The sequence below is a fragment of the Panthera pardus genome, unplaced genomic scaffold (genome assembly GCF_024362965.1).
Source record: "Panthera pardus isolate Hobbes unplaced genomic scaffold, ASM2436296v1 HiC_scaffold_25, whole genome shotgun sequence".
Classification (NCBI taxonomy): Eukaryota; Metazoa; Chordata; class Mammalia; order Carnivora; family Felidae; genus Panthera; species Panthera pardus.
In genome coordinates, this window is record NW_026526821.1 from 19624514 (window position 1) to 19635752 (window position 11239).

The following is an 11239-nucleotide window of genomic DNA, read 5'->3' on the forward strand; positions in this document are numbered from 1 at the left end:
CTTCCTTCCTTCCTTCTTTCCTTCCTTCCTTCCTTCTTTCCTTCCTCTCTTTCTCCTTCCTTCCTTCCACTTATTATCTGTTTTTCAACCATTAAGTACCACCTATTCTATGCCAGGCATTATTCTAGGCCCTGAGGTTATGACAAGACAGCAGTGGCCCTGGGTATGAATAATAAACGAGTGAATAATAAAAAGCTAACAAGTTCTAGAAAAGAAACCCAACTGAGTGTTGTTTTCTGTTGGAGGACAATAGGTAGGAGCAAATGGGGCAGACCTTCATTGCCTCGAGTGGCCATTGGAGGCCTTTCTGAGGAGACAGGAGAAAAAGCCAGCCATACAAGATGCAGGCAAAGCGTCCTCGAGGCAGGGGTGACAGCTGAGCACAGGCCTCAGGTGGGGGCTGCGTGTGCTCTAGACATCCCACCGGGCCCCCTCACCCTCCTTCCTTTTCTGTCCGTCTGCCTCGCCTTCCCAATCTCGCCGATGACTTGATGTCTGTCCCATTTTGGCTCCTGGCTCACTTCGTCTGAGCCTGACCCGTGTCTTCCTGACTCTTGTCTTCCCCCACCCGAGTGGCTCAGGGCCCCCGAGTCGGCACTGCCCTTTCTCAGCCGTCGTCTCCCGTCCCGAGTGCCGGTGCCGTCTCTCTCCCTTTCTCGCCCTGTCTCCACTGACTTCAGCTCTGTCTATCTCCCCTGTCCCCCTCCTCTGCCACGTCTCTCCTGTTCCAGAGCAGAGGCCACCGCGAAGCCCGTCTGACTAATATTGCTACTGACAGCTAAAGCCCCGAAATCTTCCCACAGGGCATCTCTGGGAGGTGTTAAGCTGGCAGTGTTTTGTCTGCACCCGGAGAGAGACAGGGGTTTTTAAACAAATATATACATTCTCCGAAATCCCAGCGATTGTATTTCTCCATTGATCCGTTATGACGTTGAGTAAGTGTAAAGCTTCCCTGGTGCCTGCGGGGGGATTACAGAATGAGCAGGCTGTGCTGGGGAAGGAGAGGGAGGGCAGCGGAAATTGTCCCAGTGGGGGCCGGGGCTCGGCCTGGGCTCTGAGGACCTGACAAAGGGGCTAATTTGTGGAAGGGAGAGAGATTACCTCTTGCTGGGGGAGTCACAGGAAGCCTGGTGATGCCCGAGTATCACCCCTTCGGTAGAGCCTTGCTGACCGCCTCCCCAGCCCCACGGGGGGGGGGGGGGTGACAGACAGCTAGCTCCCCTCTTTGTTTCCACTTGGCTGTGTTGGGATATCTAGCACAGCGCCGGGAACTCTGACAGGCCTTTATCTGCCACAGATTCCTCTTCCCCACTGGACCGTGAACTTGGTGGAAACAGCGACCAAGAGGAGCTCCGGGTCTCCAGCGGCCGTCCCCCCAGCCCGTATCCCGTCTGGCAGGGCCAGTTTCCAGTGAAACGCTCATTCGGGGGTCTCTGCAGGGAACACATGGCAGCTGGCACTTAGTGGACTTTGGGAAAACGCCTCAGTTTCCCCATCTCTGAAATAAGGGGGTCAGTGAACCGTGCAGTCACAGTGCTTGGAACACGGTGAAAATGCTGGGTAATGTGACCTCCTGTGACTCTTAGGAGCGTCACCTTTGTATCACTGCCATCAGGGACACCGTCGCCCTCTCCAGGCCTGGGCGCCATGCAGATGATTGGCCACAGAATCCTCGTGAGCTGCGTTATGAAAGGATAGAAGACGGTGGTTTCTGGTGCAAAAGGCTAGTCGTGACCTGTGTGAGCTCTTTCTTTCTTTTCTTTCTTTCTTTCTTTCTTTCTTTCTTTCTTTCTTTCTTTCTTTCTAAATTCTCCCAACTATGTTCTTTTACACCCTGTGTCCCTGCCTTGAGATATTTGAAGATTTCAGGGACCAGAGCTTGGTCACATCAGAGTGTTAACTCTTCTCTTTTCTCTCTGTGTGTCTGCTCTGTCTGGAAAGATCTTTCTGTGGTGAGGCTTCTCCCCTACCTCCAGGTTGGCTCAGTGCCTGATTCCAGGCCCTCACAGGCCTTGGACCGAGCTAGGCAACCCCCTTCAAGTTTCCCTACCTGCTCAGTCCCTGCTTTGTCTGCTCATTTGAGCAGTGTTTTGGGGGTGCTCAATTTATTTTATTCCAGAACTTTTTACCACTTCTCTGTGAGTCTTAGCTTCCCCAAGGATAGAATGGGAGTATCTTATAGCTTGAATGTCAAGATGAAGTGAGATGGTGACTGAGATACATTGTGTCTCAACAGTCAGCAAATCTCAGCGCTCTGTCCTCACCTGAGTGTGAACTCTCCAAGGGCAAAAGCTCTCAGATTCACCTTCAGAGATCTACAACTGGGACGTCCAATATGGTAGCCGTGGACCACGTGCGGCTGGTGAGCACTTGAACTGTGGCTAGTCGGGCCGAGCTGAGCTGCAGGTGTGAAATGCACCCTGGGTTTTGAAAGCCTAGGATGAAAAGAAAGATGTCAAATTACGGGTGAATGTTTTTATCTTGACGATATGTTGAAATGATCATACGTTGGATATACGGAGTTAAGATAAAGTAAATGACGATGTTAGTAAATAGTATTTATATTTTGTATGAAAATAAATATATGACGTATATTAAAAGACTTACACCATTCCATAACAACAATAATTATTAAAGAATGTAATTATTACATAAATTGACTTCATTGGTTCTTTTAATTTTATTTTTTATTATTTTTTATTTTATTTTACTGAGAGAGAGACAGAGAGAGAGAGAGAGAGAGAAAGAGTGAGTATGTAAGTATGCAAGAAGGGGAGAATGGGAAGTTGGAGAGACAGAGAGAATCCTAAGCAGAATCCACACTTAGCACAGAGCCCAAAGTGGGGGCTCAATCCCATGACCCAGGGTTTATGACCGGAGCCGAAATCAAGAGTCAGACAGACACTCAACTGATTGAGCCACCCAGGTGCCCCCTCTTTTTTTATTTTTTAATGTGTCTGTTAGAAAATTTAAAATCCTTTATGTGGCTCACTTTATAGTTCTGTGGGACAGTGCTGCCTTAGGATATAGAGAAGAGTCTTTGTAGCACAGAAGAACAACACACATGGGCGGCGTGGACACAGGGAGGGGTAAGTGGAGGAAAAGTAAATGCGTGACGGATACATGAATAGATGAACAAGTTAACAAGTCGCTAATAAATGGATAAATGAACAGATGGGCATAGATGAATGGGTAGGGGAATGAATGAATGAATGGAACGGTGGGTGGACAGAGGGACGGAAGGAATGATGAATGTATGTGATGATGGAACGGAAGAAGGGCTAGAAACAACAAAAGAGGATAAATCAGCAGATGAGTCAATGACTGAAAAGATTAAATAAGTAAGTGCTTAAGTACAAAAATAAATACATACGTCCAGAAAGAAGAGATGCCCGGTGAGCCCAGGGTTTGACTTTGATGAGAAGCCCTGCTCGTCTTGCTGGGCTCATGGAGTGTAAGCCTTTGACCAAGAAGAAAGGTTTACCCTTGCTCTTGGGGGATTTATTATTTTAATTGTTAGTCTTCATCAGAGGTTATTGGAATTTTTTTTCCCCCTCGGACAGTTTATCACTTGTAAATTATTTGTCACATCGTTGTAATTCTATCCAGATCCTTAACTTTCTAATCATGCATCTTTTATGGGGTCTCCTTTAAAGAAGCACTATAATTACGTGCCAAGGGTCCCAGTAAATTTTATCAGGCCATAAAATATTATACTTTAATTATTTGGAAGGGGAAGAAAGGCGAATGTTCCCTCTACAAGGCTGGCGATCAATGCTGCTGGGCTCGTGGTGGCACAGGTACATTCAGACGTCCTCGTCTTCCTGGACGTGTCCCTCCCAGGGCTGTGCTTTTTGCCCCAGCCGCGTCTGCACAGAGCAGGGGGGCCCCGCGGGCTCAAGCCTCTGTCGTGATTCTCGGGCGGATGCGGAGCCATCATAAACTCATCATGTCCATCCTTGAAAGGGTCTCACTGTGCACAGCAGGTCCAGGAGGAGGTTGGGGGAGGGGGGACGTTGTTCCTTCCCTGTCTTCACACATGAGGAAACTTAGACCCAAAGAGCATTTGGAGATGGGACTCCAACTTTGCTCTCTTGACTCTGCAGTAGATTTTTCTTTCCTCACCATGCCATGCCCACTCAAACCCGAAAATATATACACGCTCAGCGGGGGTCAGGCTTTTTTTTTTTTTTTTTACTCTCCAGGTAATGTAGAAATGCTATGGCAGCAGAGATTTCCTCCAACATTTCAGTCATTGGAATAGATATTTTAGCCAGGCCCCCACTGGGTGCTGGGCCCTGGTACTAGAGTGAAGCTGTAAAAAATACAGGTAAGTCTCTGGGGCTCATGGTGTCTTTGAGGAGACGGGCATTAGTTAAGTCTTCCCACTGATCATGGAAATTGCATCTGTGGTAGGTGCTAACCAGAGGGGCTTTTGAAAACTTAAAAAGAGAGTTGTTTTTTTTTTAATGAGTTGGGGAGGTCAGGAAAGGCCTTCCTGAGGAAACAAGTGATCTGATATCTGAAGGACAAGTAGATAAACAGACAAGGGAAAAGTATTCTACGGAAGGGAAAGAGCATGTGCAAAGGGCCTGTGGTAGGATGGCCTGGACAATAATCCAGGGTGGCCAGAGCAGAGTTACCAATGGGAGACTGTGAGGTAAGGCTGGAGAGGTATCAGGAACTGGGTCACACAAGGCCTAGTGGGTCATGTTATGAAGGCTTTAAGTTTTTATCCTAAAAGCATTGAAACTTCAGTAAAGGTTTAGGTGAGGGAAAAGAGCTGTTTTATAAGGCAGTGCAGGCAAGGGAGGACTGGGCCCGGGAGAAGGGAGGGAGAGTGATCTCCTGCATGGATGGGTGCTGGGCAGGCGAGGGTTTGTCTGAGCACAAGGGCAAACTCAGGAAGAGGAGGAAGGCAGAGGGTGATGACTAATCCCCATTCATTCCCCTGGTCTTGACTTCAGTGTCATTTCCTTGAGAAGACCTCCCCTGACCCCCAGTTGGGCCAGGTCCCCCACCCCCAAATGGTGGTCCCCACCCTCCACTTCCCCTTTCACAACACACAACACTGTTACTGCCACGACTTACGTAATGGCCTCTTCCCCTCGCTGGAGGGGAGGCCCCTCCCTGAGGCAGGATTCGGAGTGTCTCCGTCACTCGCAGTGACCCCACTCCCAGCCCAGGACCTAGCTCCCAGCTGGCAAGTAATACACAGACCTGAGTGAGCGAGTGCGTGAACGGGCAGCCCAGAGAGAAGAATTGATGGGGGGCACGTTTCTTCTAGTCTCTTCACCACTACTGTCCCTCCCGGGCCCTCCCCCTTCTCCTTCCTTCCTTCCTTCCTTTTATTACCCTAAAGCTGGACTCCTCCAAAATCCCTGCCCAGGGGCTCTCAGCTGAAAGGCGTGATGACACATGAGACAATGTCTTAGCTCTGGATTTGAAGCATCAGTTTCCCCGGGAAGGCCTGCGACGCATATGTTCATTTTAGAGAACTGCCTTGTGTCCAGAGGTAAAGCGACATGGGCAAGACTGCTCCCAAGGAAGATGGCGGAGCAGCTTCCGAAGCTCCTCCGTGTCACTGACCTAGGGTGACTCATCTTGTCGCTAGGCTTGCCGCTCGTTATGTCGGCGTGAACACTTTTTGGTGAACCCTGTGGTTATGGGGCTGGTGAAATCCCCAACAAACTCTGCTGCCTAAAGACAGTTGCATTTATATCAACAACAATAATGCATATGCTAATGGTGGCTGGCATTTATGCCGGGAACTTTCCCAATCCTTTACTGCAGGGGTCTGAAGTCTCTGACCCACAGGCCAGATCTTGTTTCTGTAAAAGAGGTTTTGTTGGCACACAGCCATGCCGATTTGTTTATGGACGCCTGTGTCTGCTTTCTTGCTGTCATGGCAGAATCGAGTGGTGACAGCCCGTAGGGTCCTCGAAGCCTAAAATATTCACCATCTGCTTCCTCCCAAAATGGGTTTGCCAGTCTCTGCTTTGTATTCCTTATTGCAACACCATGACCTAGGTCCTATTATCACTCCCTTACAGATGAAGAAACCGAGGCTCAGAGAAGATGGTTAATTTCCCTGAGGTTTCAGAGAGACCAGAACTCGGAGATTCTATGTTCAGAACCTGTAATCATCCTCACTTACTCTCCTAGAAGTGACAGCACGGGGTCTGGCCTTGAAGGAGAAGGCAGGGGCTGGGCTGGTCCCTAATAGACTCCGGGACTCCAAACACTGAATTCTCCAGCAGCATTTGCTTCTTGGGCAACTACTCTGATTCTCTATTGTTGCATAAAGATGACCCCCGACAGGTGATTGGAAACAGCCATCACATACTTGGCAAGGGACAGCTGTTGTCCGCGTAGCATTGGCTGGGGCGGATCAAGCGGGGCCGGGGACCCACCTCCAAGGTGACTCACCCATGGCTGGCAAGTCAGTTCTGGCTCTGGGTCTTTCTCTGCAGGAGCTGTCTCCGTGGGCTTCCTCACGGCGTGGAAGCTGGGTCCCAAAGAGGGAGCATCCTAAGATACGGGCGGGGGGAATTTGCCTGTTGCTGAAGGCCTGGACACTGCACGGGACCACTTCTACTGTGTGCCGTTGGTCAGATGTTATAGACCTGCCTGAATTCAGGGAAGGAGACAGAGACCCCATCTCTCAGTGAGACAGATGTCAAAGAATTTGGGGGCCATATGAAAAAAACCCATAGCAAATATTCATATTCATCTCAGAGGTCCTTCAGGCCATCATTTTGGTCCAGCACAGTCTATCTCTGGTTAGGGTGACCTGGTCTTTTTTTTTCCCCAAACTGGGACTCACCAGGGGAAAGAAAGAATGGCCTGAATAATAACAACACCAGTCAATGAGTGCAAAACAGAACCGTCTCAACAAAGTAGCTATGCGGTCACCCCGGGGGCAATGATAAATGTCTTCCTGATGTCCTCAAGTTATCTTGGGAAGGTTATATTAGGACCCCTGTGCTCTGTTTCATTATGGAACACATTAAGGAAAAAGTTGGTAAAAAGTTTAAAAATGAAGAGTGATTTTTCCCTGGGTGTAAACCTTCAGTTATCTGGAAAACTCACTTAAGTAGAGCTTCTGCTTCCCCGAATATTCCAGTTAACCACACTGCTCTTGTGGGATAGGACACCCTCGCACAGAGTCCCCCCTGAATGCAATGGCTGTGGCCGTGCTGACCCCTCTTATTGAGTATATGTTCCATGTTCAGTCTGGTACCAGATCCTGGAAAAGCAGAGATGGGTAAAACACGGTCCTGACCTCCAGCTGCTCATGACTTATGACATAAAATAGTCCAGTCAATAAACCAGTGCAACACCAGGTCATAAGGGCCATCAGAGAAATGGAAACCAAATATCATGGAAGCACCAGCAAATGGCTCCGTGGAAAAATCCAGGAAGGTTCCGCAGAGGAGGTAACATTCAAGTTGGGTGATTTATTTAGTTTTTCATTACCTAGTATGTCTCAGGCACCTTGCGAAGCATGTTACCTGTATCATCTCATTCAATATTGCGAAAGCCCGCTGTGAGGTGGGCATTGTTACTATCCCATTTTATAGTTCAGGAACTTGCTTGAAGTACTTGCAATAATTTTCTGGAGTCTCAACAGGCAGCAAGGAGCAAAAGCAGAGCAGGTGTTGAGGTTGGAGGAAGGATGGGTAGGAGTTTCTTTTTTTTTTTTTTTAATGTTTATTTATTTTTGAGACAGAGAGAGACAGAGCATGAATGGGGGAGGGGCAGAGAGAGAGGGAGACACAGAATCGGAAGCAGGCTCCAGGCTCCGAGCCATCAGCCCAGAGCCTGACGCGGGGCTCGAACTCATGGACTGTGAGATCGTGACCTGAGCTGAAGTCGGACGCTCAACCGACTGAGCCACCCAGGCGCCCCAGGGTAGGAGTTTCTAAAGCTGCCGAGAAAGAGAGGACATGTTGGGGGCAACATGTGTCAACACAGGCAGGTGGAAGAGGGCTGGAGACCTGGGGTAGAGCTGGCTCTTTGGTGTGTGTAGAACGCAGTGGGGGTGGGGGGACGCAGTGGGGTCCTGGCCAGAAAGGACTCTTGCAACACAGGGGCCTCGGGTCTTCCCATCCCAGGCACCCAGCACCAGGCATCTCGAGAGTGGGCTCCTTGCCATTCCGGGTATGATCCGGGACCAGAGGCATCGCCTGGCTTTTGCACAGAAACGCAGCATCTCAGGCCTCGCTTCAGACCTCCTGAGTCGGAGCCTGCATGTTAACAAGACCCCTGGGTGGTTCACCGGCTCACAGACGTTTAGAAGCACTGATCCAGCATGCTGCAGTTCAGAGTTTATAATGTGTATCATGTTTACTCACGGTCAAGATCGTCCACTGATAGCTCCCAGTTCCGAAAACCCTAGCAACGTCTGGCAAGGGATTTGGGGGAGGATCAGAGGTCAGTAGGACCAATGACTGCAATCCGTCCATTAGATTTTCTTCCGGTCATTTTAGTGACTGCAGCCTGGACCTTGAGGAGTGGAGCCAGCCCCAGCCCTGGTTCCTGCTCACCCCTTCCAACAAACTCTGAGCAGGTCAGCTCTATGGCACAATTTTGGGTCACCGAGCCCCCTACCCTGAGCATCTGCTGGGTAACGCCCAGGTGCCGGTCCCTGGGGACAGGCACAGAGATGAACAGATCCCTGCCCTGTCCAGCTCCCAGAACCACCAGCCAAGGCTGCAGGGGAGGGTGATATGGACGTTTCACCAGGGTAGGTGTTCCTCTGGCTGAGGGTGGGGGCCTGGAAATCGATCCCTTTGGCTGTCATTCTCCCTGCCACCAGGAGATGCTCTGGGATGGAAGTGGGGGCAGAATCTGTGTGTGTGTGTGTGTGTGTGTGAGAGAGAGAGAGAGAGAGAGAGGAGAACACGCAGAAATGTTGGCCCTTACATTTTCCTCCTGGCTCTCAGAGAGCCTTGACTACGTCCTGACGTCAGAAGTGGTGATGCCGATAAGACTGAACATTCCCGTCTCTCTCTCTCTCTCTCTCTCTCTCTCTCTCTCTCTCTCTCATTCCATGAGCACCTCCTGTGCAGCTGTGGACGCTGAGGAAAGGAGAAGGAGTCTCTGGTTCTAAATACTAGACAGTCCTGTCATTCACTGTCTTTGTGCCTGGGAACAAATGCCAGTCTCTTGGGTCCTCAAAGTTGTGGCCCATGTCAAGGTTGTGCTAGGTCCCTCCTTCAGAGTTTGGATGGGCACTAGATGGGGCCCAGCCGAGGATGTGGTGGGTGGTTGGCATTCGTAGACTCCTGGCCCCTGACCTCAGACTCCGAGCTGGACCATCCATCCCGGTGCACCATGGACGGTGAAGTTCAAGACCTGGTTTCATTTCACAAACCACACTTGGCCCGAGCTCCTCCCCATCTTGCAGGGAAGTGACCTTCCTCACGTGCCCAGAAGACAAAGGGCTCTTGCAACACTGACGATTCCCTCGCTGCTGTGCAGGAGTGAGGGGGAGAGAGGAAGCAGGGGTCCCTCGTTCCTGCATGATCTGCTGTGGGACGTTAAAGCCATTGTTCTGCGGATGGAATTCGGGGTGATTGAGGAACTTGCCCTGAAAGTCTGTCTTCCTTTTCCGCTTTCTCCTCCTTCTCCTTCCCCCTCTTCTCCTCCTCTTTAACACACACCTTCTAGGTGCTTCCTTGAGCCTTCTTCCACAGCAGGTGGCCCTCAGAAAGCAGGGAACCCGTCTAGGCTCTGTCAGGCTTGGCAGATGGGCTGGGCAGACAGCGTAGAGGAGGAGGCCGTGCTCGCAGGAGAGCAGCGAGGCATGAGGCTGGTTCGCAGAACCCACAGAAGGTTCAGAGACCTGGAGCAAATAGGCGTGGCATCAGTGGGGACTGGGTCCAGCGGAGGACGAGAGACATCACTCTTCCCCCCTCTGGCCAGACTCCACTGGTTCTCGAATGCTCAACCCAGAAAGTTTTCCCCTGAGAATCTGCTCTTCTTGGCATCCTCAAGGCCTTTAGTCTCGGCAACAGGCGATGACTAACCCCCTCGTGGGAGCAGCCAGGACTCTGCTGTCCTTTGAAGACAGCGTGAGTAATGGGTACATTTCTGCACTGTGGTTTGGCCTCCTGTCCTGGTAGTCCCCTGGGATGACCCATGGCACTCACTCTTAGGGGCTCACAGCCACCCCAGCTCCCCTGCACACCCACTGGCGCGTGTGCACGTTGACTTTCACCCTGCCACACACTTGCACGCCCGGCACGGGTGCAGACACCTGCCCCCAGTGGCTCACAGTCCCCTCCACACGCGAGTCCCACCCACCGGCTCCATTAGGGAGCTTTACTGCCTGAGCTCGCAGGTGTTTGCAGACCTGATGTTGGCAGTGACTGAGTGGGCCTTTTGGTGACACTTCCATAAAACCCCATAAATCGCCTCTGTGCAGCGTCACATGCACATTTTTATTTTCCTCAATAAATACGCACATTCTTATTTCCTAACTGCTCCAGCCTTGGCTGAGTGCCCGGCCAAAGGGTCCACTTCCTGTGCGTTTGGCCGGGATGCATCGTGGACAGAAATGGGGACCACTCCCGTTGGTTGTTGGAGGCCCAGGACATCCTCGGGGATCTGGGGTCACGGAGGCCTGATTTGATGGGATATTTAGGGTCAGCTCGTCCAGCTGCAAATTACACCCCTCCCCTCGCAAGCCATTCCTCTTTGTGTTTGTGCGTTTATTCCATCTAGACTCTTCCGCTGACGTTTTAGGTGAGGGCTGCTACTAAGCCTGTTTTTCAGACGTGGAAGCTGAGGCTCAGAGAAATGAAGTTAACGGTCGATGCCAGGGCCTGAAATCCACATTCAAACAGTATTTCAGAGCATTCTGATGCAGGTAGCTTTGGTCACACCTTGAGAATGAAGGCCTCTTTGTGAATGGCTTGGGTCTCAGGGTATAAGCCATGTTTCCCCCTTTCTTAGGACAAGAACCCTTTGGAAATGATTGCTTTGAAGGGGTAAAGAGCAATTCCAAGGACAAACATTTTTTAACTCAGAGCATTGGTATCCCTTACAGCTGTAAGGACCTTGGGGTTGACTCTCCGGAGAGGCCGGCTGAGGCCGGCTCTCTGCCAGTTTCCCTGGCTGTGTAGCTCATCACCTCTCCTGGCTTGAGTGTAACTTCAGTGCACTGTCCTCTGCCCCTCCTGGAAACACAATTGCACTACTTGTACAAGGTGATAAATGTTTACCCCAACAA